Below are 24,738 nucleotides of genomic sequence, written 5' to 3'. Positions count from 1 at the left end.
TCATTAGGAACGACAGTAATACCTCCCTTCTTAGGGACATAATGGACAGGACTTACCCACTGACTATCAGCAACGGGATAAATTATACCTGCCTCAAGGAGCTTTAGTATTTCCTTTCTTACCACTTCCTTCATTTTAGGATTCAGCCGTCGTTGATGATCACGAACTGGTTTAGCATCTTCTTCCAAATTTATTTTATGTTGACATAGAGTGGGACTAATGCCCTTAAGATCATCAAGAGTATACCCAATAACAGCACGGTGCTTCTTCAGAGTTTTCAATAATCTCTCTTCCTCATGCTCTGAAAGGTTAGCACTAATAATAACAGGATATATCTTTTTCTCATCAAGATAAACATATTTAAGAGTATCAGGCAACGGTTTAAGCTCAAACACGGGATCACCCTTGGGTGGAGGAGGATCCCCTAGGATTTCAACAGGCAAATTGTGTTTCAGAATAGGTTCCTGTTTAAAGAATACTTCATCTATTTCCCTTCTTTCATTCATAAACATATCATTTTCATGGTCTAGCAAATATTGTTCTAAAGGATCACTAGGAGGTACGACAATAGAAGCAAGACCAATAATTTCATCCTTACTAGGTAATTATTCTTCACGGTGTTGTCTACTAAATTTAGAGAAATTAAATTCATGAGACATATCATCTAAACCGATGGTAACAACATCCTTTTTGCAATCTATCTTAGCATTAACAGTGTTTAAGAAGGGTCTACCAAATATAATGGGACAAAAGCTATCTTGTGGGGAACCAAGAACAAGAAAATCAGCAGGATATTTAGTTTTCCCACACAAGACTTCAACATCTCTAACAAGTCCCATTGGTGAAATAGTATCTCTATTTGCAAGCTTAATTGTGACATCAATATCTTCTATCTCAGCAGGTGCAAAATCATGCATAATTTCTTTGTATAAGGCGTAAGGTATTGCACTAGCACTAGCACCCATATCACATAAGCCATAATAACAATGATCTCCTATTTTAACAGAAATAACAGGCATGCCTACCATAGGTCTGTTTTTATCTTTAGCACAAGGTTTAGCAATTCTAGTAGTCTCATCAAGGAAATGAATAACTTGCCCATCAATATTATCAGACAAGAGATCTTTTACAATAGCAATATCAGGTTCAACTTTAATTTGCTCAGAAGGTGTATAAGTTTTAATATTGCTTTTACAAACCACAGTTGAAGCTTTAGCATGATCCTTTATCCTAACAGGGAAAGGTGGTTTATCAACATAAGAAGTAGGAACAATAGGATCATTATAAGTGATAGTCTTTTCTTCAACTTTAATAGGTGCAGCTACTTTTACTTCTATGGGAGGATGATATTTAAACCACTTCTCCTTGGGGAGATCAACATAAGTAGCAAAAGATTCACAGGAAGAAGCTACTATCTCATAGTCAAGTCCATATTCAGTGCTAAATTTACGGAAAACATCAGTATCCATAAAAGATTTAACACAATCAAACCTAGGTGTCATACCTGACTCCTTACCTTTGTCAAGGTCCCAATCTTCAGAGTTGCGTTTAATTCTTTCCAATAAATCCCATTTGAATTCAATAGTCTTCATCATAAAAGAGCCAGCACAAGAAGTATCAAGCATGGTGCGATTGCTATCAGGAAGTCGAGCATAAATTTTTTGAATAATCATTTCTCTTGAGAGCTCATGTTTGGGGCATGAATATAACATTGATTTAAGCCTCCCCCAAGCTTGAGCGACGCTTTCTCCTTCGTGAGGCCAAAAATTATATATATAATTGCGATCACGATGAACAAGATGCATAGGATAAAACTTCTGATGAAATTCCAATTTCAATCGTTTGTAATTCCATGACCCCGTATCATCACATAGCCTATACCAAGTCGATGCATCTCCCTTCAAAGATAAAGGGAAGACCTTCTTCTTAACAACATCTCTGGGTACACCTGCAAGCTTAAATAATCCACAAACTTCATCCACATATATTAAGTGCTCATTAGGATGCTGTGTTCCATCTCCTACAAAAGGATTAGTTAGCAGTTTTTCTATCATACCCGAAGGAATTTCGAAGCAGACATTTTCATTTTCAGTAGGTTCAGTAGGTTGAGGAGCAACTCTTTGCTCTATTGGTCGGGGTGAAGATACCCCAAACAAACCCCTTAGAGGATTACTTTCCATAGTAACAACTAACAGTAAATTTTAGCACACTATATAAATTTTTCCTTACCAAATTCCACCTACCAAAGGCGCTTCACTCCCCGGCAACGGCGCCAGAAAAGAGTCTTGATGACCCACAAGTATAGGGGATCTATCGTAGTCCTTTCGATAAGTAAGAGTGTCGAAACCAACGAGGAGCAGAAGGAAATAATAAGTGGTTTCCAGCAAGGTATTCTCTGCAAGTACTTTAATAAGTGGTAATAGATAGTTTTGTGATAGGATAATTGTAACAAGCAACAAGTAACAAAAGTAAATAAAGTGCAGCAAGGTGGCCCAATCCTTTTTGTAGCAAAGGACAAGCCTGGACAAACTCTTATATAGAGAAAAGCGCTCCCGAGGACACATGGGAATATCGTCAAGCTAGTTTTCATCACGTTCATATGATTCGTGTTCGGTACTTTGATAATTTGGTATGTGGGTGGACCGGTGCTTGGGTACTGTCCTTACTTGGACAAGCATCCCACTTATGATTAACCTCTATTGCAAGCATCCACAACTACAACAAAAGTATTAAGGTAAACCTAATCATAGCATGAAACATATGGATCCAAATCAGCCCCTTACGAAGCAATGCATAAACTAGGGTTTAAGCTTCTGTCACTCTAGCAACCCATCATCTACTTATTACTTCCCAATGCCTTCCTCTAGGCCCAAATAATGGTGAAGTGTTATGTAGTAGACGTTCACATAACACCACTAGAGGAGAGACAACATACATCTCATCAGAATATTGAACGAATACCAAATTCACATGACTACTAATAGCAAGACTTCTCCTATGTCCTCAGGAACAAACGTAACTACTCACAAAGCATAATCATGTTCATAATCAGAGGGGTATTAATATGCATATAGGATCTGAACATATGATGTTCCACCAAATAAACCAACTAGCATCAACTACAAGGAGTAATTAACACTACTAGCACCAATCCCGGACTTGAAGACAAGAATTGGATACAAGAGATGAACTAGGGTTTTGAGAGGAGATGGTGCTGATGAAGATGTTGATGGAGATTGCCCTCTCCTGATAAGAGGAGCGTTGGTGATGACGATGGTGATGATTTGCCCCTCCCGGAGGGAAGTTTCCCTGGCAGAATAGCTCTGCCGAAGCCCTAGATTGGTTCCGCCTCGTGGCGACGGAGTTTCGTCCGAGGAGATGGCTTCTGATTTTTTTCTCATCAAAAGACTTCATATAGCAGAAGATGGACATCAGAGGGCCACCAGGGGGCCCACGAGGTAGGGAGGCGCGCCCAGGGGGGTAGGGCGCGCCCCCACCCTCGTGGGCAGGGTGTGGCCCCCCTGGTGAACTTCTTGCGCTCAGTATTTTTATATATTCTAAAAACGTCTTCATGAAGTTTCAGGACTTTTGGAGCTGTGTAGAATAGGTCTCTAATATTTGCTCCTTTTCCAGCCCAGAATCCCAGCTGCCGACATTCTCCCTCTTTATGTAAACCTTGTAAAATAAGAGAGAATAGGCATAAGTATTGTGACATAATGTGTAATAACAACCCATAATGCAATAAATATCGATATAAAACCATGATGCAAAATGGACGTATCACTCTGATTTCTTCTATGCTGTCCTCAGCCATTATAATCTCCATGCCCTCCATCTTCATCCCAACTACGTCCTCCTCCTGTCGATCTTTGCCTTTTACTGCGAGGCATTTGTGGGGATGATGCCGTCTGTGGTGCTGCTTCGCCATTTCTTCTACCTACGGAACAAGGAGGGCCAGTGCTCCGGGTGCGCCAACTTCGTCGCGGCCAATGGGACCAACGCCATCTCAAGAGCTGGGAAGAAAGTCGAGGGCTTCTGGAACAAGTGGGTCCTGATGGATGCCAAATGCTCCTATCCTCGGCTGGCGCTGCCGATGGGGATGCCTTTGCCTCATGAGGGATGGCTTAGCACGAAGCTTGACGACCCCCGGGCGAAGCAGGTGTTAGAGAAGATGGCGGCCGACCTGAAGCCGGACGACCCGAGGAAGGAAAGGCTGACGTGGGCCATGATCGTCAAGGAGTTCTTGTCGTAGTGCTTGGCCCCGCTCCAGGCGCGCTCGCGCCCCTTGTGGAGGTTCATGGAAGAAGGAGGTGACCTCCGCTTGTGCCTGGACGCCTTGTCTGACGAGGAGCTGGACAAGACCCTCCATTTCCTGGCCGGGGAGGACTAGGGGTACTCGCCTGATACCCATCTTCCATTGTACCACCGCCCAGACGGAGCGGAGGTCGCCGCCGCCATGCCCGTCTTCAATGAGCGCACTCTCGTCCCGCCGGTGCCCAGCGAGGCCCCGGTGGTGGTGTCCTCCGGCGAGTCCGGCGAAGAGGAGAGGTCTAACTCGGAGGTGACCCGGGAGGGGGTGGGGGAGACTTCTCCTCCGCGCATAGCAGATCTCCTCCGCACCCTCCTTGATGACGACAAAGCTGCTGACCACCTGGTGAGGGAGCCACTGAGCCTCGCCGGGGTCACCACGAGGTCCAGGGGCACCCCCCGAAGAAGCTGCAGGCCGGTGTCTTGAAGAAGAGTAGATCAGCGCTGATCACCCAAGGCGGTGGCTCCGCCTCGCCACTTGCTGGTGCTACCGCGGACCTGATCGTCGCATCCTCATCTGTCCCTGGAGCTCGCGCGCCAGTGCCCTAGCCCATGAAGTCTCTGGGCTTGGTGCTTCAGAAAAGGCCGAGGGAGTACGCCGCCGTGGACTAGTAAGTGCCCCGTCTTGATCTTTTGTTCTTGCCCTCGCCGCTGTTCCTTGAGGCTTCCCCCTGTGCTGTTAGGCCAAAGCCGGTGGCTAAGAAGAAGAAGGAGATGGCCACAGCCCTCGGGACCCAGCATCCTGCCACGGTGTGCCACCTCTGGCGCGGAAAGACGGGGACGACTCCCGTGCTTCAACGACCGGGTCGTCCTTACGAGAATCAGGGGCCCGTCCTCAGGAGAAGGCAATCTCCATGGCCGAGCCAGCTCCGGAGGTGCCCGACCCCAGCTTGCCTGATGAGGCTCCGAAGGCCCAGGAGCCTCCGGCCTCTTCTGCTACCGCCAACCTGCAGGTCTTGGCACCGACGTTGCTTCCTCCTCTTCTCATCACACCGCCGGGCCGTGATCCTTCTGCCGTTCCTGGTGCTCTGGAGGAGGCTCTTTCCGCGCCGACCCAGCTTCGGGACGACCTTCAAGGTGCTGATCGTCGCCTGGTGGCAGGGCGTTTGGAGTTGGTCTTAGGGTGGCTGCAATCCGACACATCTTTCAGGGCGGCCTTGAGCCAGGCCTTAGCAGCCTCAGAGGGAGGCGAGCGAGCCGCTGGCCTGGCCGCTGCTGCCCGCGGCGTGGCGCTGAAGGATGCCGAGGCTGCCAAAGAGCGCTGCCGGTCGGCGGAGGCCGAGCTGGAGACCATGCGCAATGAGCGCACCGTCGAGGCTCGTCAGTGCGAGGCGTGGGAGGAGAAGATGAAGGCTCGGGAAGACGCAACCGCCGGTCGTGATACCAAGCTGGAGCAGTCGGCGCGAGCGCATGCCGCAGAGCGCAGCCGCCTGGAGGAACTAGCGAAGAAGGTGGAGGCGGAGAAGGCCCAACTGGAAGTCAAGGCGAAGGTTCTTGTTGAAGATCATGCATCCTTCAAGTCCCTTGAGCAGAAGTCCCGCGAGTCACCGCGGGAGCTCTATGAGAAGGGTTGAAGAAACCATTGGTGACCGACGAGGAAGGCCCCACCAAGCTACTCCCTCATCTTGTCACGACGCTCGAGGGCATCGTTAACAGGATCGGCTGCATGGCGGAGGGGGAAGCCCACGCGCTCTCTTCCTTGGCTCTGACGCGTGTCTTCAGCCATCTTCATGTTTGCGACCCCGGCGTTGACCTTGATGCTCTGCTTGAGCCCGTGGACAAGAAGCACTACGCAGCTGCTGCCGATGGCGTGAAGGACCGGGTAGAGGCCTTGCTGGAGAAGTACCTCGCCGTTGACCCTGCGCCTCCAGCTGGTGATACCGCCGATCCTGCAGCCACAGCTGACGGAGGTGCCGACGTTGAAAGGACACCCCTTGCGGGCGACGACAGCGCCCAAGGTTGAAGAGAAGGCTTGCTGGTGGCGCTCCCCTCCACTTTTATTTCCTGCAACATGCACCGTGCCTTGTGGAGGCGTTAAAACTTGTGTTTGGCATTTGAAGAACAGTATGTCTTGTAATAATTTGCTAAAGTTCCGCGATTTCCTTCCCGTTGCTTTAGTGTTCTGCATTGGCAGGGCCCGGCCCCGTGCATGCCTTAGCCGCCGTTGGGTCGTCCGGATCACCAGGACGAGGCCAAGGGGTGAGGGGCTACGTGACCAGTTAGGCTCCTGAGTCGCGATGCTCAGGAGTCCCCCTTGACGTGCAAACAGCCCATGGGAAGGGAATAGAAAGTAGGCCTTAGCATTCTGCGTCGGCAGGGCCCAGCCCCGCGCATGCCTCAGCCACCATTGGGTTGTCCGGATCACTAGGACGAGGCCAAGGGGTGAGGGGCTACATGACTAGTTAGACTCCTAAGTCGCGATGCTTAGGAGTCCCCCTTGACATACGAACAAACCTCCATACTTGTCCTTGCCGAGGTCCCGCTCGGGAGGGGTGCACGATGACAAGGTCCGAGTGACCTGTCAGGGTGGCGTGCGCCAAGCGTGACCTGGGTGCAGCCCCCGTGCCCAGCCCCCTCGTGCAGCTCTCCTGAAGGGAAGCGTAGCGATGAGGCCGGACACTGAGCCCGGAGGCTCCTCGAGGTTGATGCGGCCAAGGGGCCGCCCTCAGTTGTTTATCACCAGCGCGGAGTGTAGCGCTTCCGCACTTGCACGGGCATAGCCGCTCCTCGACCATGTCGACTGCCAACGCGGAGCATGGTGCTTCCACTGGTGCGTGGGTGGGGGCCCCCTCTGAGTGGAGCCCCCGAGGCGTGTGCAGCCCCACCCTGACACATGGCTTGCATGGAAGGGCTAGACGAGGTGTGTCTGGGCACTCGGGAGCCAGCGCGGGACTCACGAGGCCCTACCTCAAGGCGGGTTGCGCCTGAATTTGATTCCTGACAACTGAGATGGTCCTGCGAGATGGTTAGATAACCTACGCCGAATGAATCTCCTGAGGTAATCACATGAGAAGGCCAAACACCAATGACCCAGGAGGTGACGTGAACGGGGCCGGGTCGGCAGACAGAGCTCAGTCATTGGGTTTATTGACGCTGCAGGGACGAACCCGAGCACAGACGCCCTGCCCAGTCTTCTCATGAGAAAAATCTTGAAGAAAGACAACCGGTGCACGGCTCCCGTGGTGACGAGGCACCGGGTCGCGCGCCCTGGCTCGTCCGTCCGCTATTAGCTCATGCGAGAACAAGGCACCATGGGCCATGGGAGGTGACGTACACGGGAGCTCGCCCGCGAGCCAGAGCTCAGCCTCTTGGGTTTTAGCGACGCTGCAGGGACGGACCAGAGCACAGACGTCTTGCCAGTCCTTAATCACGAGGTAGTCGCGGGCGGGCTTGCAAGGGCGCACGACGTTCATGGTATTGAAGTACCGGACAGGCAAGTGATAATCATAAGGTAACTCATGCAAGGAGGCAAGCTAGTTCAGGTAAATGCAAGGACGATACATGCCACAGGGACGGACCCATGCGGCCTAGGGATGATGCAGCCCAAGGGGCGCCCCCAACAGAGTAAGCTAGAGATGCAAAAGGGATACACGTCGCAGGGACATGCCCATGTGACTTGGGGATAATGCTGCCCGAGGGGCGCCCCCAATTGAATGAATTGGAAAGAGTCACCTGGTACCGCTGCTGGAGAGGTGTTGAAGTGGCTGGAGACACATGCTGAAGGAGTTGCTCCTCACGAGTCGCCTGGGTCCTAAGCCTCGGGAGGCATCAGGGGCCCGGGCGGCACATGAAGAACCGTTGCCATCTCTGACAGAACTACATGATGCCGGGCCTCCTAAGCCGCCATAATGCTCCGTAGGTGGCGCTGGAGGGTGACGACCGCGTTCGGCAAGCTGAATGGCATGTGAACATAGCTGTGAGATGGACCCTCGCACCGACCAACGCGCGAAGGCCAGAAACGCTCCTGAGATGCCGCACTGTTGAGTCCTAAGATGTCGACGCAGACGTGCACCTCGTCGTCCTCGCTAGGACGAGGAGCTGCGCCAGGTGGTGGGCGGCGGTCGCCGCGCATGATTCTCACCTTTTGGAGCTCCTCGATCACCTTGGTGATGAACTCCTAAGCACCAGGCACTCCACGCCTTGTGCCCTTGTGAGGGAAGCGTGCGTTGAAGCATGCCTCCACGTGGTGCCCGAGCACCTCCCTCGTGACATTGGCTAGGTCAGAGGCCCTCCATAAAAGAGCCCTCGAGCCCAGCCTGAGGAGGGCGCCGGGCGCGCCTTCCTATGCAAGAGAGGGAGGCACCCCGTATATGTGTGCGGGTCCTGAGGCGGTGCCTCTGGAGACTCCGCCCTCCCGAAGCCCTTGGCAGAGCAGCAGCTTCTTCTTCTTGGGGACACCCCCAGGATGGTAGACGGTGCCTTCGTTATCTGGGTCTTTGGCCGCTGCAGCCTGGTAAGCGCACTCGAGAGAGCACACCGCATCCTTTTCCTCGCAGGCGACGGTGATGATGTCGCAGCTTCTTGGCATCTTGAGGACATTGTAGCCGTGATGAGTCACTGTCATAAACTTGGCTAGGACTGGATACCCAATGATGGCATTGTACGACAGGCGGATGTGGGCGACATCAAAGTCGATGAGCTCGATGCGGTAGTTGTCGCGCTTGCCGAAGGTGACAAGGAGGCGGACCTGCCCTATCGGGGTGGTGGAGTCATTGGTCACTCCTGAGAAGGGCTTGGTTGGCTGCAACTGATCATACGACACTTGGAGGCGGTCGAATGTTTCGACGGAAAGGACATTGAGCCCTGTGCCGCCGTCAATGAGGGTCTTGGTGATGAGGACGTTGCTGATGATGGGCGAGCAGAGCATCGGGAGGGTGCCGGCAGTTGCCGCACACTTGAGCTGGTCAGATGAGCCGAAGGTAATGGTGTACTTGGACCACCTGAGCGGGCGCATGGCCTCGAACCTGGGAAGGGCCGCGTTCACCTCGCGTGCAAACTGCTTGAAGATGCGCTGAGAGGCTAGGCCCTGAGCGCCACCCTCGATGCAAGCGATGGCGGGTGGTTCCTAGAAACCCCCAGCCCCTCGTCCTGGTGATGGTCGTCGTTCCTCCTCGGTGCTGGTGGTGGTAGTGAAGGGAGCCCGGCCTTGCCCTGCGGACAGTCCTCCTGAGGCCGGTCTCTCCAGGCGCCCTCGCAAGGCTGGTCCTGCCAGCGACTCCCGCGAGATCGGTCGCGCCACTCTTGGCGAGGGCCGCGGTCATCCCAACGTCCTCCACTTTGGCCTCCTCCACAGCCTAGCCTCGATCATTGCGCTCGGGGCATCGACCGAAGCGCCCGCCGCGGATGGCCCTGAGCTCCTAATAGTCGTTGGTGTTGTGGATGTGCACGTTGTGGAAGGCGTAGAATAGGCGGTTGGCCTTGGACGACTCGGAGTGGTCGTAGCCGCGCTTCATCTCCGGCTCCGCTGCGAGCACGGCGGCCCCCTTGCGCTTCACGTCCTTGGTCTCGGTCTTCTTGTCTTCAGGGTCGGTCGCTGGAAGCTCGAGAAGGGAGAGGCGTCCCTCCTCAGCTCTCGCGCACTTGGTCTCCATGTTGAACATCTCCAGAGCTGTGCACAGGTCCTCATGTATGGTGAGCTCCTCCTTCATCTTGACATCACGAACGCCGTCGGAAAATGCTGAGATGATGGCCGCATCCATCACCTTGGGGATCTTGAGGCGAACGCTATTGAAATGTTGGATGTACTTCTGCAGGGTCTCCCATGGCTGCTGCTTGATGCGCCGCAGGTCACCAACGACAGGTGGCGGTCACGAGTGCCTTGGAAGTTGGTGACAAAGCGCTCACACATCTCTCCCTAGGAGGAGATCAATCCCGCGGGCAGGTTCAAGAGCCACGAGCACGCGCCGTCTTTGAGAGCCATGGGAAACCAGTTTGCCATAACTTTCTCGTTGGCATTGGCCGCCTCGATGCTCTACTCATAGAGCTGCAAGTACTCAGCAGGGTCGGGGGTGCCGTCGTAGTGCGGAGGCAGGCCGGGCTTGAACTTGCCGGGCCAGACAACGTTGTGCAGCTAGGGGCTGAAGGCGCGGCAACCAGCCGTGGTCACTGGAGCCCGTCGTGTTGGTGGAGCCTGGTCTTGGTACCCACGCACTGCCACCGCAGGCAGCGCGCGATCTTGACGTGGTGGTGCAGGGAGTGCAAGAGCATCTTCTTGCGGTCGCGGGATTCCCTGGCAGCTGCCTTCTTCACATGCGCGCGCCCTATGCGGTGGGTTGCACCGAAGGGCCGCGCGTCTTGGTGTGAGGGCGACGTCCTGAAGTGGAGGTGGCGGAGGGGATCTATGGGCTACGTCGCCCGCAGCAGGGGGCGGACGAGGCAGCGAGAGAGACGGCGCGGGAGAGCCCCCAGCGGCGCTGACGAGCTCGGTGATGTGGTCCAGCCAGTCTTCGTAGAGGTCGTCGACGGGGCGGTAACACATGAGCTCGTGCGCCATGAGCAGCGCGGCCTGCACGTCCGTGGGTGCGCGACGAGCGTGGGACGACGAGCCGGCCGGAGTCAGCGACGGGGTGGCGGTGCGTCCGTCCCACTGCACAGAGGGGCGCAGCGACGAAGCTTGATGCTCGTTTCCCGCCAGGCCAGTGGCGGCGTTGGCAGCGGGTGATGGAGAGCAGCGGGGAGGTCCACCGGCGGGCACCGTCTAGGCGACACGAGCGGCAAGGGCGGCCCAGCGCTCAGCACGGGCCCGACGAGCGTTGCTACGTCTCCAACGTATCTATAATTTTTTATTGCTCCATGCTATATTATCTACTGTTTTGGACATTATTGGGCTTTATTATCCACTTTTATATTATTTTTTGGTACTAACCTATTAACCGGAGGCCCAACCCAGAATTGTTGTTTTTTTGCCTATTTTAGGGTTTCGAAGAAAAGGAATATCAAACGGAGTCCAAACAGAATGAAACCTTCGGGAACGTGATTTTCTCACCGAACATGATCCAGGAGACTTGGACCCTACATCAAGAAACAAAGGAGGAGGCCACGAGGTAGGGGGCGCGCCTACCCCCCCAGGCGCGCCCTCCACCCTCGTGGGCCCCCTGTTGCTCCACCGACGTACTCCTTCCTCCTATATATACCTACATACCCCCAAACGACCAGATACGGAGCCAAAACCCTAATTCCACCGCCATAACTTTCTGTATCCACGAGATCCCATCTTGGGGCCTGTTCCGGAGCTCCGCCGGAGGGGGCATCCATCACGGAGGGCTTCTACATCAACACCATAGCCCCTCCAATGAAGTGTGACTAGCTTACCTCAGACCTTCGGGTCTATAGTTATTAGCTAGATAGCTTCTTCTCTCTTTTTGGATCTCAATACAATGTTCTCCCCCTCTCTTGTGGAGATCTATTCGATGTAATCTTCTTTTTGCGGTGTGTTTGTTGAGACCAATCAATTGTGGGTTTATGATCAAGATTATCTATGAACAATATTTGAATCTTCTCTGAATTCTTTTTTGTATGATTGGTTATCTTTGCAAGTCTCTTCGAATTATCAGTTTGGTTTGGCCTACTAGATTGATCTTTCTTGCAATGGGAGAAGTGCTTAGCTTTGGGTTCAATCTTGCGGTGTCCTTTCCCAATGACAGTAGGGGCAGCAAGGCACGTATTGTATTGTATTGTTGCCATCGAGGATAACAAGATGGTTTTTTTATCATATTGCATGAATTTATCCCCCTACATCATGTCATCTTGCTTAAGGCATTACTCTGTTTTCATGAACTTAATACTCTAGATGCATGCTGGATAGCGGTCGATGAGTGGAGTAATAGTAGTAGATGCAGGCATGAGTTGGTCTACTTGTCTTGGACGTGATGCCTATATACATGATCATACCTAGATATTCTCATAACTATGCTCAATTCTATCAATTGCTCAACAGTAATTCATTCACCCACCGTAAAATACTTATGCTCTTGAGAGAAGCCACTAGTGAAACCTATGGCCCCCGGGTCTATCTTCATCATATTAATCTTCCAATACTTAGTTACTTCCTTTGCTTTTATTTTACTTTGCATCTTTACCACAAAAATACCAAAAAAATTATCTTATCATATCTATCAGATCTCACTCTCGTAAGTGACCGTGAAGGGATTGACAACCCCTTATCACGTTGGTTGCAAGGAGTTATTTGTTTTGTGCAGGTACGAGGGACTCGCGCATAACCTCCTACTGGATTGATACCTTGGTTCTCAAAAACCTAGGGAAATACTTACGCTACTTTGCTGCATCACCCTTTCCTCTTCAAGGGAAAACCAACGCTGTGCTCAAGAGGTAGCAAGAAGGATTTCTAGCGTCGTTGCCGGGGAGTCTACGCAAAAGTCAATATACCAAGTACCCATCACAACCCTTATCTCCCACATTACATTATTTGCCATTTGCTTCTCGTTTTCTTCTCCCCCACATCACCCTTGCCGTTTTATTCGCCCTCTCTCTCTATCCTCCCTCTCTTTCTCTATTTTCCTTTTTTGCCCTTTGCAGCCTCTGTCGTTATGTCTGAAATTGTGGAAATTATTGTCGATATGGACAGTAATAATATCATGAAAAATTCTGATGCTCCTGCTAAAGAACCCCCCATCTTACATACAAAAAAATCCATGTTGGTAGTGGTAATATTATTGGAAAAGGAGTTATTCAAGATTTCTTTACTTGTGCCGGTGGTTTACCTTCTATGGGTAGTTCTATCCTTCATAGAACTAGTAGTCTTAAGGATGCTATTGCCATGCTTGTAGTTGAACTTGAAAGACAATTCATGCACATGCATCCTTGCATACAAAGTATTTTCCTAGAAATTTCTAATATTGAGCATTCTTCTGTTAAGCGTGCCGCTACTATCTTTTTGGCTCATGAGTTTAGATTCATAATAAAAGAGGCCAAAGAAATCTTTGCGCATTATAGGGTGGACTCTTGCCGTCCTCCCATAGAGGTTATCCTTTTTGATCAAGAAGAAATAATGCGTTTTCAATCTCTAGACTATGTTGCTTTCAAGGAAAATCTTAGAAAAAGGGTTCCTGCCAATGTTTTAGTTGATAGAATTTCTGAACTTCATGATGATTTGGCCATTCAAAATAATGAACTAGGATATTCTATTGAATATAGGCTCACAAAGTTCTGTCAAAAGAATGCTTATAATGATGAATTGCTTGTACAATACGAAGGACCAAAGGAGGAACCTATACCTCCCAAGGTTGATCTTGGGGACTTTTGTCCCATTAAATTTAGCCATTTTGATTACTTTTGCTTGCCTCAAAGAAAACTTGCTGCCGAACGTAGATAATATGAAATGAGTTTTAATGATCTATCTTAGTATTATGGCAATACCTAGATCTATCCTTGCTTTTTATGCCTAGCTAGGGGCGTTAAACGATAGCGCTTGTTGGGAGGTGTAAGTGCATCTAGTGCCACCCCTAGTTGGTTTTGGAGTATTGACGACAAACCTAGTTGAGGGACTAATGTGTTTGTGAGAATTGCAGGATAACACAGGTAGAAGTCCCTCACTGATTCGGTTTTACTACCAGAGATGACCCCTAAAAATGTATGAAGACATTGAAGCCAAAGGTGGTATATGAAGATATTCACATTGAACACTATGACAAATGAAGACACGTTATGAAGCCTATGGAGCTCGAAGACTTAGATCTTTCGTAGTTCTTTTTCTTTTGTGTTGAGTCATAGGAACCACCGTACTGTTAAGTGGGGTCCAGGAGAACCAGTCAGAATGACTGAAGTGATGCCCAAACTAAAAAAAACCTATGTCTTCGAGTGAAGACAATGAGAGCGAATCTTGTCCAGAGCCAGACAAGTCAGCTTTGCTTGTAGCCCAAGTAAAGTTGCCATGAGAGTTTGAAATCTGACCGTTGAGACACGTGTCAGTTCCTTAGTGACCCAGGGTCATTTCGGACAAATCAGGTCGGGTTGCCAAGTGGCTATAAATAGCCCACCCCCTACAACCATAAACGGTTGGCTGCTCAGATTTCAGTGCACGGCTTTTGCCGTTTGAGAGCAACCCACCTCGAAGCCTTTGAGAGAAAATTCCTAGTGAGGAGAAAAGCCCTAACCACCCAGAGCCAGAGAACATTGGGCATCACTTAAGTCTTCTTGTCTGTGTGATCTGAAGACTTATTACACTTGAGGACTGTGCATCCCCAGACGGTTAGGCGTCGCGTTCAGAGCATCCAAGAGACATTGTGGATTGCCAGTGAACGAAGTCTGTGAAGGTTTGGGACTCTACCTTGAAGACTTACCAGAGTAATTGGGCAAGGACTAAGTGACCTTAGCTCAAGGAGAATACGGTGAGGACTTGGTGTCCTGAGTTGCGTGTTCAGGACTGGGTGTCCGGGACTGTGTGTCCTAAGGTTTAAATACCTAGCCGCTCCAACCAGACGTACAGTTGTCACAGCAACTGGAATTGGTTCAACACATCATTGTCCTCAACGAGTCACTGGTTTCATCTTCACTTCCTTTTACTTACTGTTACTCATTGTGAAGCCAGTGCATGCTTGCTATACCTTTTGTCTTCACAACGTAACTGTATGATTGGTTTGGCTTCATAACTTCTTCCTACCTGATCCTTATTACACTGCAGCTACTTGTCATTGTGCTCTCACTCTATTGAATACTTGACCATGGCTTGCCTAGTGTAATCCAACTTCCGCCGCATAGTGATAGGCTTATCTCTACTATTTGTCTTCATAACTTCCACGTTTTGAAGACTTTCATAAAAATCGCCTATTCACCCCCCTCTAGTCGATATAACGCACTTTCAATTGGTATTAGAGCAAGGTGCTCCCTTGTTCTGTGTGATTCGATTTAACCACTTGGAGTTTTAGCTATGTCGACTGCAGGGATAATCAAAGTCTCCGCTGCGTGCCCCGTCTTCGATGGAACTGAATATCCCTACTGGAAGAATAAGATGCGCATGCATCTTGAAGCCATTGACGTCGACCTATGGTATGTCGTCGAGAACGGCGTTTCCAAGGCTGATGTCAATAAGTTCACTCAACTGGACTCTACTGCCAAAAATATCATCTGTGGTCATCTGACAAAAGGACAGTATGGCCGTGTGAGTGCCTTGAAGACATCCAAGCTGGTCTGGGACTGGCTCTCCAAGGTCAATGAAGGCATCTCAACCCAGAGAGATCAGAGAATCAGTGTTCTTCGCAACCTCTTCAACCGCTTCAAGCGAAATGACAATGAGAATGTCCAGCACACATTTGACCGGCTCACTGACATCACAAATGAACTTCAAGCCCTCGGCGCCACTGAGATCACCAAACATGAAATCGTCAAGACGCTGCTGAGATCACTTGATAGTTCGTTTGACATCCTAGCCCCGATGATTCAAGAACGTCCTGATTTCAAGACACTCGATCCGTCTGACATACTAGAGAGGCTCAACACACATGAGTTCCAGCTTTCTGAGAAAAGAGATATCTATGGTCCAAACTATGGGCGAACTCGTGCCTTGAAGGCAAAAGCTGTTTCCTCATCTGAAGAAGAATCTGACATCAGTTCTGATGATCCTGAAGACATTGGAAGGGAACTTGCAATGCTAGTGAAGAAGTTCCAAAAATTAGAAGAAAGGCTTCAGAAAATCTTCACGATCAAGCTCAAGGAATGATGAAGCTTCTGCTCATGACTACAAGAAGAAAACATGTCACAAGTGCAAGAAAACTGGACACTTCATCTCTGAGTGTCCACAGTGGGACAATGAGAACAGAAGGAAGAAGAAGAGCAAGGAATATGATTCTGACGACAAGAAGAAGAAGAAATACTCAAAGTCTTCTTCCAAGTCTTCCTCAAAGTCTTCATCACACAAGAAGAGCTCATCTAGCAAGGCAGTGCGTTTTTTGGCAAGGAAATGGATTCAGAAGAGGAGTCCGCTTCTGAGGAGGCAGAGGTGGAATCTGAGGACGAGTCTAATTCTGGCATTGCGAGTCTGGCTACAGCATACGTCGCCAAGTCCATCTTCAACACTGAAGACAATGACTTCATCACCGACACTGATGCAAATGACAAGAACGACTCCACTCCTACCTACTGCTTCATGGCACGCGGTGCCAAGGTAAACACATGCACTACTCGCTATCAAACATCTAGTGACGATGACTCTGACTGTGATTCAAAACCCAGCTACAAAACACTTGCTAAAATTGCAACTGAACAATAGAAAGCTATGGAACATATTCAAAAACTGTTAGACAGAAACGATGATCTGTTGGGTGCTGAAATGACTCGATCTGAATCCTTAATTGAAGACATAAAAAATCTTCACGTTAAGTATCAGGAACTTGAAGATCGTCTTGATACTCTCTCAACAACTCATGAAAAGCTTTCCTATGATTATCTTCAAAGGAAGCAAGAACTTGAGAAATTGAGAGCGGCTCATGAAGATCTTCAAAAGGAAAACGAATCACTTCGCGCCGAACAGATCAGTTCCGCTCAGGAAGGATTTGAACCACCATGTCTTAAATGCATTGAGCGTGATAATGCTACTTCTGTTGCTGAATGTTCCACTGCTACTGCTGTTGCAATATCTTCAACTATTGATGTGGTAACTAACCACTCTGCTGAGGATACCACTGCTATTGCTGATGAGAATGCTAGATTGAAGACATTGCTTGAAACAGGGATGTACAAAAGTCTTAAAGGACATCAGACATTATGTGATGTCCTCAAGAAGCAGATTCTGAACCGAAACCCTAGGAAAGAGGGTGTTGGGTTCGTAAGGAAAATAAATGCAGATGGCTCTTACTGGAAACCTGAGCAGTACCCCAAAACCACATGGGTTGCTGCAAAGGAACCTTCAGCAGATCCATCCAATTTATCTGGCTTCACATGTGCTAACCCCATAATTATTGATGAATCCTTTGATGCAAACTATAAACTGTTTAAGAATCAGAATGGTGAAGTGTTTGCCAGGTACATTGGTACTAACTGCAGGAATGGACCGCCTATGAAGAAGATCTGGGTTCCGAAAAAGTGTCTGGAAAATCCTCCTGTGAATGTCTTCATGACACCTCACTTGGAGAAGACAAACCTCAGACCAAAGGCTTCATACGGTCCAAAGGCTTCATACAAACAGAGGACTCACTTGAGTCACACTAACTCAAATGAATATGAGAGAGGTTCATCGAACCGTCATGTTCATATGACCAAAAATTATTCTGCTTATTCCTATGAGTATTATTGTCCACCTGCAAGACTGTTTGCTAAGGCTTCAAAGCCAAAATTCTCAGATGCTGCACTTAGACTTATTGCTTCTAAGCCACCCTTGAAGATGTGGGTGGTTAAGAAAGCTTAACTCTCTTTTGCAGGGAAAGGTCTCCAGCAGAAAAACAAAATCTTCTGACGCTATTGCTGGGGACCTTACAAATCTTGTAGGGTGCAAGATAAAATGCCCAAATGGCATCATTATGTACTTCGTTCCTGAATCGCATGCTACTCTCCCTATTAGTCCTAATCTGGATCTAAGTTTTCATAACCCACTGGTTCGTCAAATGTTTTTGCTTCACAATTCTCTTCGTGAAGCCTATCCCCATAACTGCACTGTAGGGTACGACACCAGCGTCTTCAAAGTCTTCAGAATGGATTATTGACAGTGGGTGTACAAATCACATGACTGGCAAAAGAAGCCTTCTTATGGACTCAACCTTACATCCATCCGACAAGAGCCACATCACATTTGCTAACACTGGTAAAAGTAAGGTATTGGGTCTAGGTAGAGTTGCAATCTCAAAGGATCAACACATGGATAAAGTCATGCTTGTTGAATCCCTTGGCTTCAACTTAATGTCTGTCTCAATGCTTTGCGATTTGAACATGATCGTAATGTTTGGAAAATATCGTTGCCTAGTACTAATGGAATCTGACAAGTCTCTAGTGTTTGAAGGGTATCGAAAGGATGATCTGTACGTGGTAGATTTCTCAGCAGGGCCACAACTTGCAGTATGTCTTCTTACAAAAGCTTCAGAATGCTGGCTTTGGCATCAGAGGCTTGGGCATGCTGGCATGAGGAACCTCCACACCCTTGCGAAGAAGAAGCATGTCATAGGCATCGAGGGTATCAAGTTCAAGAAAGATCACTTATGCGGTGCCTGTGAAGCAGGGAAGATGACAAGGGCAAAACATCCTTCAAAGACAATCATGACTTCTACTCAACCCTTCGAACTGCTTCACATGGATCTTTTCGGTCCCACTCACTACTCAGCTTTTACTACTACTACTTGCCTCTATGGCTTCGTCATTGTTGATGATTACTCTAGATATACTTGGGTGCACATAATCCTTTACAAGACTGAAGTGCAGGATGTCTTCAGACGCTTCGCGAATCGTGCTATGAACAATTTTGGCGCCAAGATAAAACACATCAGAAGTGACAATGGCACTGAATTCAAGAACACTGGCCTTGATACATATCTTGATACCTTGGGCATCACACATGAATTCTCAGCTCCGTTCACGCCACAGCAGAATGGCGTCGTCGAACGCAAGAACAGAACACTCATTGAGATGGCCAGAACAATGCTAGATGAATACAAGACTCCAAGAAAATTCTGGACTGAAGCCATTGACACTGCATGCCATACAATCAATTGTGTTTATCTTCACAAGCTTCTGAACAAGACATCTTATGAACTCCTAACTGGCAAGAAGCCAAATGTCAGTTACTTCAGAGTATTTGGCGCAAAGTGCTGGATCAAGGACCCACACCACACCTCAAAGTTTGCACCAAAAGCACATGAGGGCTTTATGCTTGGATATGGAAAGGATTCGCACTCCTACAGAGTCTTCAATCTCTTTCATTACAAAGTGGTTGAAACAGTGGATGTGCGGTTCGATGAGACAAATGGTTCACAAAGAGAGCAACTGCCAAATGTGCTAGATGAGATTCCAGCTAGTGAATCAATCAAGCTAATGGGAACTGGAGATATTATACCTTCTGAAGCTCATCCTGAAGAAGAACTTATCATCTCAGCACCTGATCAACATGAAGACAATGCTCAGCCTGAAGACATTCCTCCGAACAACAACACAGATCAGCAAGAGCAAAGTCTTCGCCCTGTACATCCTCGTGTTGCCAATGAAGTGCAGATTGACAGAATAATTGACAGCATTAATGCACCTGGTCCACTCACTCATTCAAGGGCAACTCAGCTAACAAATTTCTATGGGTACTTCGCATTCGTCTCAATATCAGAACCCAAGAAAGTTGAAGAAGCCTTCATGGAACCTGAATGGATTCAAGCTATGCAAGAAGAGCTTCAACAGTTTGAGCTGAATAATGTATGGGAACTGGTTAAGCGTCCAGATCAACGGAAGCACAACATAATAGGCACCAAATGGATATACCGCAACAAACAAGATGAGCATGGTCAGGTTGTCAGAAACAAAGCTCGTCTTGTTGCTCAAGGATATACTCAAGTGGAAGGCATTGACTTCGATGAAACATTTGCTCCTGTGGCTAGGCTTGAAGCCATACGCATTCTGCTGGCCTATGCAAATCATCATAACATACTTCTATATCAAATGGATGTAAAAAGTGCCTTTCTCAATGCCAAGATTGAAGAAGAAGTGTATGTTGCACAACCGCCTGGCTTTGAAAATCCAAAACATCCTGACATGGTATACAAGCTCAACAAGGCACTGTATGGCCTCAAACAAGCCCCTAGGGCCTGGTATGACACACTCAAATACTTCCTGAAGAGCAAAGGTTTCATACCTGGTTCCCTGGATCCCACTCTTTTCACGAAGACATATGATGGTGAACTGTTTGTGTGCCAAATATATGTGGATGACATTATCTTCGGCTGCACCAATCAGAAGTACAGTGAAGAGTTTGGATATATGATGCAAGAGCAATATCAGATGTCCATGATGGGGGAGCTGAAGTTCTTCCTTGGTCTTCAAATACGACAACAACGCAATGGCATCTTCATATCTCAAGAGAAGTATCTCAAAGATTGCCTGAAGAAGTTTGGTATGCAAGACTGCAAAGGCTTCACAACACCAATGCCAGCCAAACATCATCTAGGTCCTGACGACAATGGTAAAGAGTTCGATCGAAAGGTATACTGCTCCATGATTGGCTCTTTGCTTTATTTATGTGCATCTAGGCCAGATATTATGCTTAGTGTTTGCATGTGTGCTCGATTTCAAGCGGCACCAAAGGAGTCGCATCACTTAGCTGTGAAGCGAATTCTTCGATATTTGGCTCACACCCCAACTCTAGGATTATGGTATCCAAAGGGCTCAGAGTTTGATTTGGTTGGATTTTCGGATGCTGATTATGCTGGTGACAAAGTTGATCGCAAGTCTACTTCAGGCACATGTCACTTTCTGGGACGATCACTTGTATGTTGGTCTTCAAAGAAGCAGAACTGTGTATCTCTCTCCACTGCTGAATCTGAATACATTGCTGCTGGATCTTGCTGCGCTCAGCTTCTGTGGATGAAGCAAACACTCAAGGACTACGACATTCATCTGAAGCAAGTGCCACTTTACTGCGACAATGAAAGTGCCATCAAGATTGCCAACAACCCAGTTCAGCACTCGAAGACAAAGCACATTGAAATTCGTCATCACTTTCTCAGAGATCATGTTGTGAAGGAAGACATTGATATCATACACGTCAACACTGAAGAGCAATTGGCCGATATCTTCACCAAGCCTTTGGATGAGAAGAGGTTTTGAAAGTTACGGTGTGAGCTAAATATCCTGGAATCCTCAAATGTCCTGTGATCAGGCACACATCCTAACCCTTATGCATATTGATGACTTAGATGTGCAACACACGAAGTAAAGTATATCTTCAATCAATGAAGACATACATTCTAAGTGTGAATACATTAATGTGGAATTTGACTTTGGAGCGCCACGATAATTGTGCGCCGTGTCTGGGTCTAATACTTCCTATACGGTGGGTAACGCCACCACCAAACGTTCTATTTTGAAGTGTTTCACTCATGGCGTTACCTTGCAATGTCTTCACATTTGGTTTGGCTTCGAACTCAACATGTCTTCATAATTATCTTCACTACGTTGATTATATAGATATATATATATACTAGTGTTCTGTCCTCTACAACATTCACTTATAACTATGTCTTCTTGTTTGAATCTTTTGAACTAAGTGAATGTGATCGGACCCCAAACTTCTCTATGCTTTCGATCTCAAACTCTATCTCTCCAAGTCATATGCATTCTATTGAAACTGTCGAATGTCTTCTCTGCGCCCTTGTCAGCAGAAGACACAAAGTCAACATTTAAGTCTGTTTTCAATGCTCATTTATCCACGTGAAATCCAGAGAAGTAGGAACGACCGCCCGACAATCCAGGCGTGCGTGGGACGTGGAACAAATCCCAAATTTCCGTAAACAGGCCACGCGTTCCTCAGATGCGAATCGCCAGGGGCACCTGTGTAATAGCACAGTGCCGCCCCTGTGCCTATAAATTCACACTTATCACGGTCATTATCTCCTTCTTCCACCCTCGCACGAACCCTAGCGCCACCGCTAGCTCTCGACGACACCGACGACGAAGCGCTTCGCTGCCGCAACCTCTCCGACGCCGTCCTCACGCCGACCGCGGACATCGTTCTCTCCGCCGTCGCTTTAGGTGTCCTCCGTCACCAAGTAGGGCACGGAGGACTGAACTGCTCGGCATCATCTCCCACTTCCGTCTAGCAGTTCCAAGTGTGGTAAATAAAACTTCTTTTTACATCCCCTTTTGATCTCATGGTTCTGTCACTTTCTACCATAAGAAGTTTATCTTCACACAAGTTAGATCTCTTAATCTGCATCGCATAACATGCCTAGTATATTCACTTGTACTTCATGAAGCAGTTAGATTCCTCACTTGTACTGATCTGTGGGTTCGTACAAATCTGGAACCAACTTCTTATCTATGAGTGAATGTCTTCGCACGATGAGGTCAATGTCTTCTAAACTGATTAATCTTCAAAACCTTCTGAGAATGCATATGACCTCTTCCCCTTCCCTCGCACCTTAATGCTGTCACAGGTACATGTCCATGGGAGAATCCTTCGGTTCTCATAGTCTGCATTCATTTGCAGAATTCCTACAGCATCACATAAATTCTCCTCAAGCCAGTTCCTGTTGGTCCAGCAAAAGAAAGCCTTTGAAGCCTTTGAAAGTTTTGAAGCCTTTCAAGTTAAAGTTTATGGCTTCAAAAGCAGCAGCAAGGAAGGGGGGCAGATAGCGACATGAAGGAACTTCCAAAGATCTGCCTGAAGACCTGGCAGAAATGTATAAAACAGATCCTGAAGAGAATTATGGGCAGCGCAAGACCCGAATCCAATGGATTCGACTCTATTGGGCTGAACAATGGTTCAAATACCGCTTCACTACCCAAGAGTATGCTGAGAAAAGTGCCATCAAAAGACCGTGGGGAGACGTCCTATACAAGAACCTTGTACCCAGGTCCAGAGATGAAGCTATTGCCCAAAGCTTCTATCCATGCATGGTTCGTGGGCCACAACCTGATGATGCACATCCGTCATCACTACTCTGGTGTCGTGACGATAATCTATTCAAGCGCAACTTCCAGTTTGCCCAACAATCAGCGAAGCAGAACAAGAAGAAGTTGGGGTTAGACTTCAACCCTGGTCCCTCAGCACCAAGGGCAGATGGCACACGCGAAGCAGAACCCAATGTCGTCGGTCCGTTTGCCAACCTCGAAGGCCTCATCACCTACATCCTGGTTCAAGGGACTGCAGTGACTGAGCCTGCAGCTGACACTGAGTCTGATGAAGCGCCTTTAGTGCCTGCAGTGGCAAAGCCTAAGCAGTCTAAGAAGCCAAAAGCTTCAAAGCCGGCCCCTTCATCGAAAATCTCAAGGGCGAAGCCATTGGCAACTGCACCTCCTGAAGACAGTGTGCAGTCTGAAGACGTATCCCGCGTCTCCAAGCCCCAGAAGGCCAAGGTGCCTCAGCCACACACCGGCAAAGAGCTCACAGCTGCTGCCATTCTGCGCAGCGAAGCCATTGATCTGTCAAGTGATGAAGATCTTGGAGATGACGCTCTAGAGCAGCTCATCAAGAGCAAAGAGGAAGCTGAAATCTTCAACAATTTGCCTCTCTTTGATGTCGCCATCATCTACAACTTCATCGATGAATGGTTTGCCACACCAGACATCATCTTCGAAGATCTACAGCTGCCCGTTGGCCTCAGCGTCGCCTTCCAAGGCGCTATTGCTTCAGAACTTGCAATTGCCCAGCGCATTGTTGAACTGAAGCAGAAAATTGATCATGAAAAGGCTCAGTTCAAGAAGCATGTGGCCAATCTCAGCATGCAAGAAGTGAAGAGCTTCAAGATCATGATGCACGAGCTCAAGGAAAACTTTCTGAAGAAGCATGCAGAAGCTCAAGGTTCACGTGAGCGGATGAAGTCTCTGGCTGAGAGATGTGTGCAAGCCTACAATGAGGCTGAGAAGCGCAAGGCACTTGGGCGTCCTGGCATTGACCCCAAGATGGCCACAAAGAAAAAGAAGAACACTGTTCCAGCTGAACCAGAGGCATCAAGGCAGGAAGCAGTTCCGCTTGTCTTCCCAACTACAACGACTGGCTCGAAGCCAAAGAGCCGGTCAACAGCTTCAGAGCTCAAGAAGACAAGAACTGCTGAGGCTGAAGCCCGGAAGCAGAAAAGCTCTGAAGCCTCTCCTACTGCCCCCAGCAAGAAGAAAAGAAAGACCAAGAAATCTCGGGCTGCTCCCACAGAGCCCTTGATAGTTGAACCTATTTCTATGGTTCACCCGAACGCAGAACGACAACTGACAGTTCATGAGCCTGCTTCCACAGAGGCTCCTGAAGCTGAAGATATACCAGCAGTCGACCCCATCGCTGCTGAAGACATTGGTCATCAGGACAATGTACAAGATGATGCAGCCCTTCCTCAGTATGAACACAGCGAACTCATCAGCATTGGTCGTCCTCTGACGCCAATTGCACAAGATGCATCATGGGCGGATCGCCCTCAAGAGGAAGAAGACCTTGAGGCCCAGCCCACTCCAACCCCATAGGCGTCGTCTGTGTTCCGCAGGCTTTGCAGAGGTCCAAGGCCTCAAGTCTATGCTGAAGACATTCCGGCTGCATCAGCCGAAGAAAATGAAGAAGCGCCACAAGATCCTACTCCCCCGCTACATCATGAAGCAGTTCTCCAGGAGAACGTGCCTAAGTCTGACCCTCCAGCTAGTCGAGTGGAGGCTGAAAATGTTGAGGCTGCCACAACCAACCCTGAAGCCAATGTGGAGCCCTCCCCACCAAAAGCTTCAGCAGACAGCGAAGCTACTGATCCAGACACTTCTGTTCCCGAGTCTGCTGCAGGTCCTCAATTTGATTACCATATTGAGCACAGGCCT

The sequence above is a fragment of the Triticum dicoccoides genome, chromosome 4A, assembly GCF_002162155.2.
Source record: "Triticum dicoccoides isolate Atlit2015 ecotype Zavitan chromosome 4A, WEW_v2.0, whole genome shotgun sequence".
In the NCBI taxonomy this organism is placed as follows: domain Eukaryota; kingdom Viridiplantae; phylum Streptophyta; class Magnoliopsida; order Poales; family Poaceae; genus Triticum; species Triticum dicoccoides.
The sequence above is the reverse complement of the archived record's forward strand: the minus strand, read 5'-3'. Positions refer to the sequence as shown.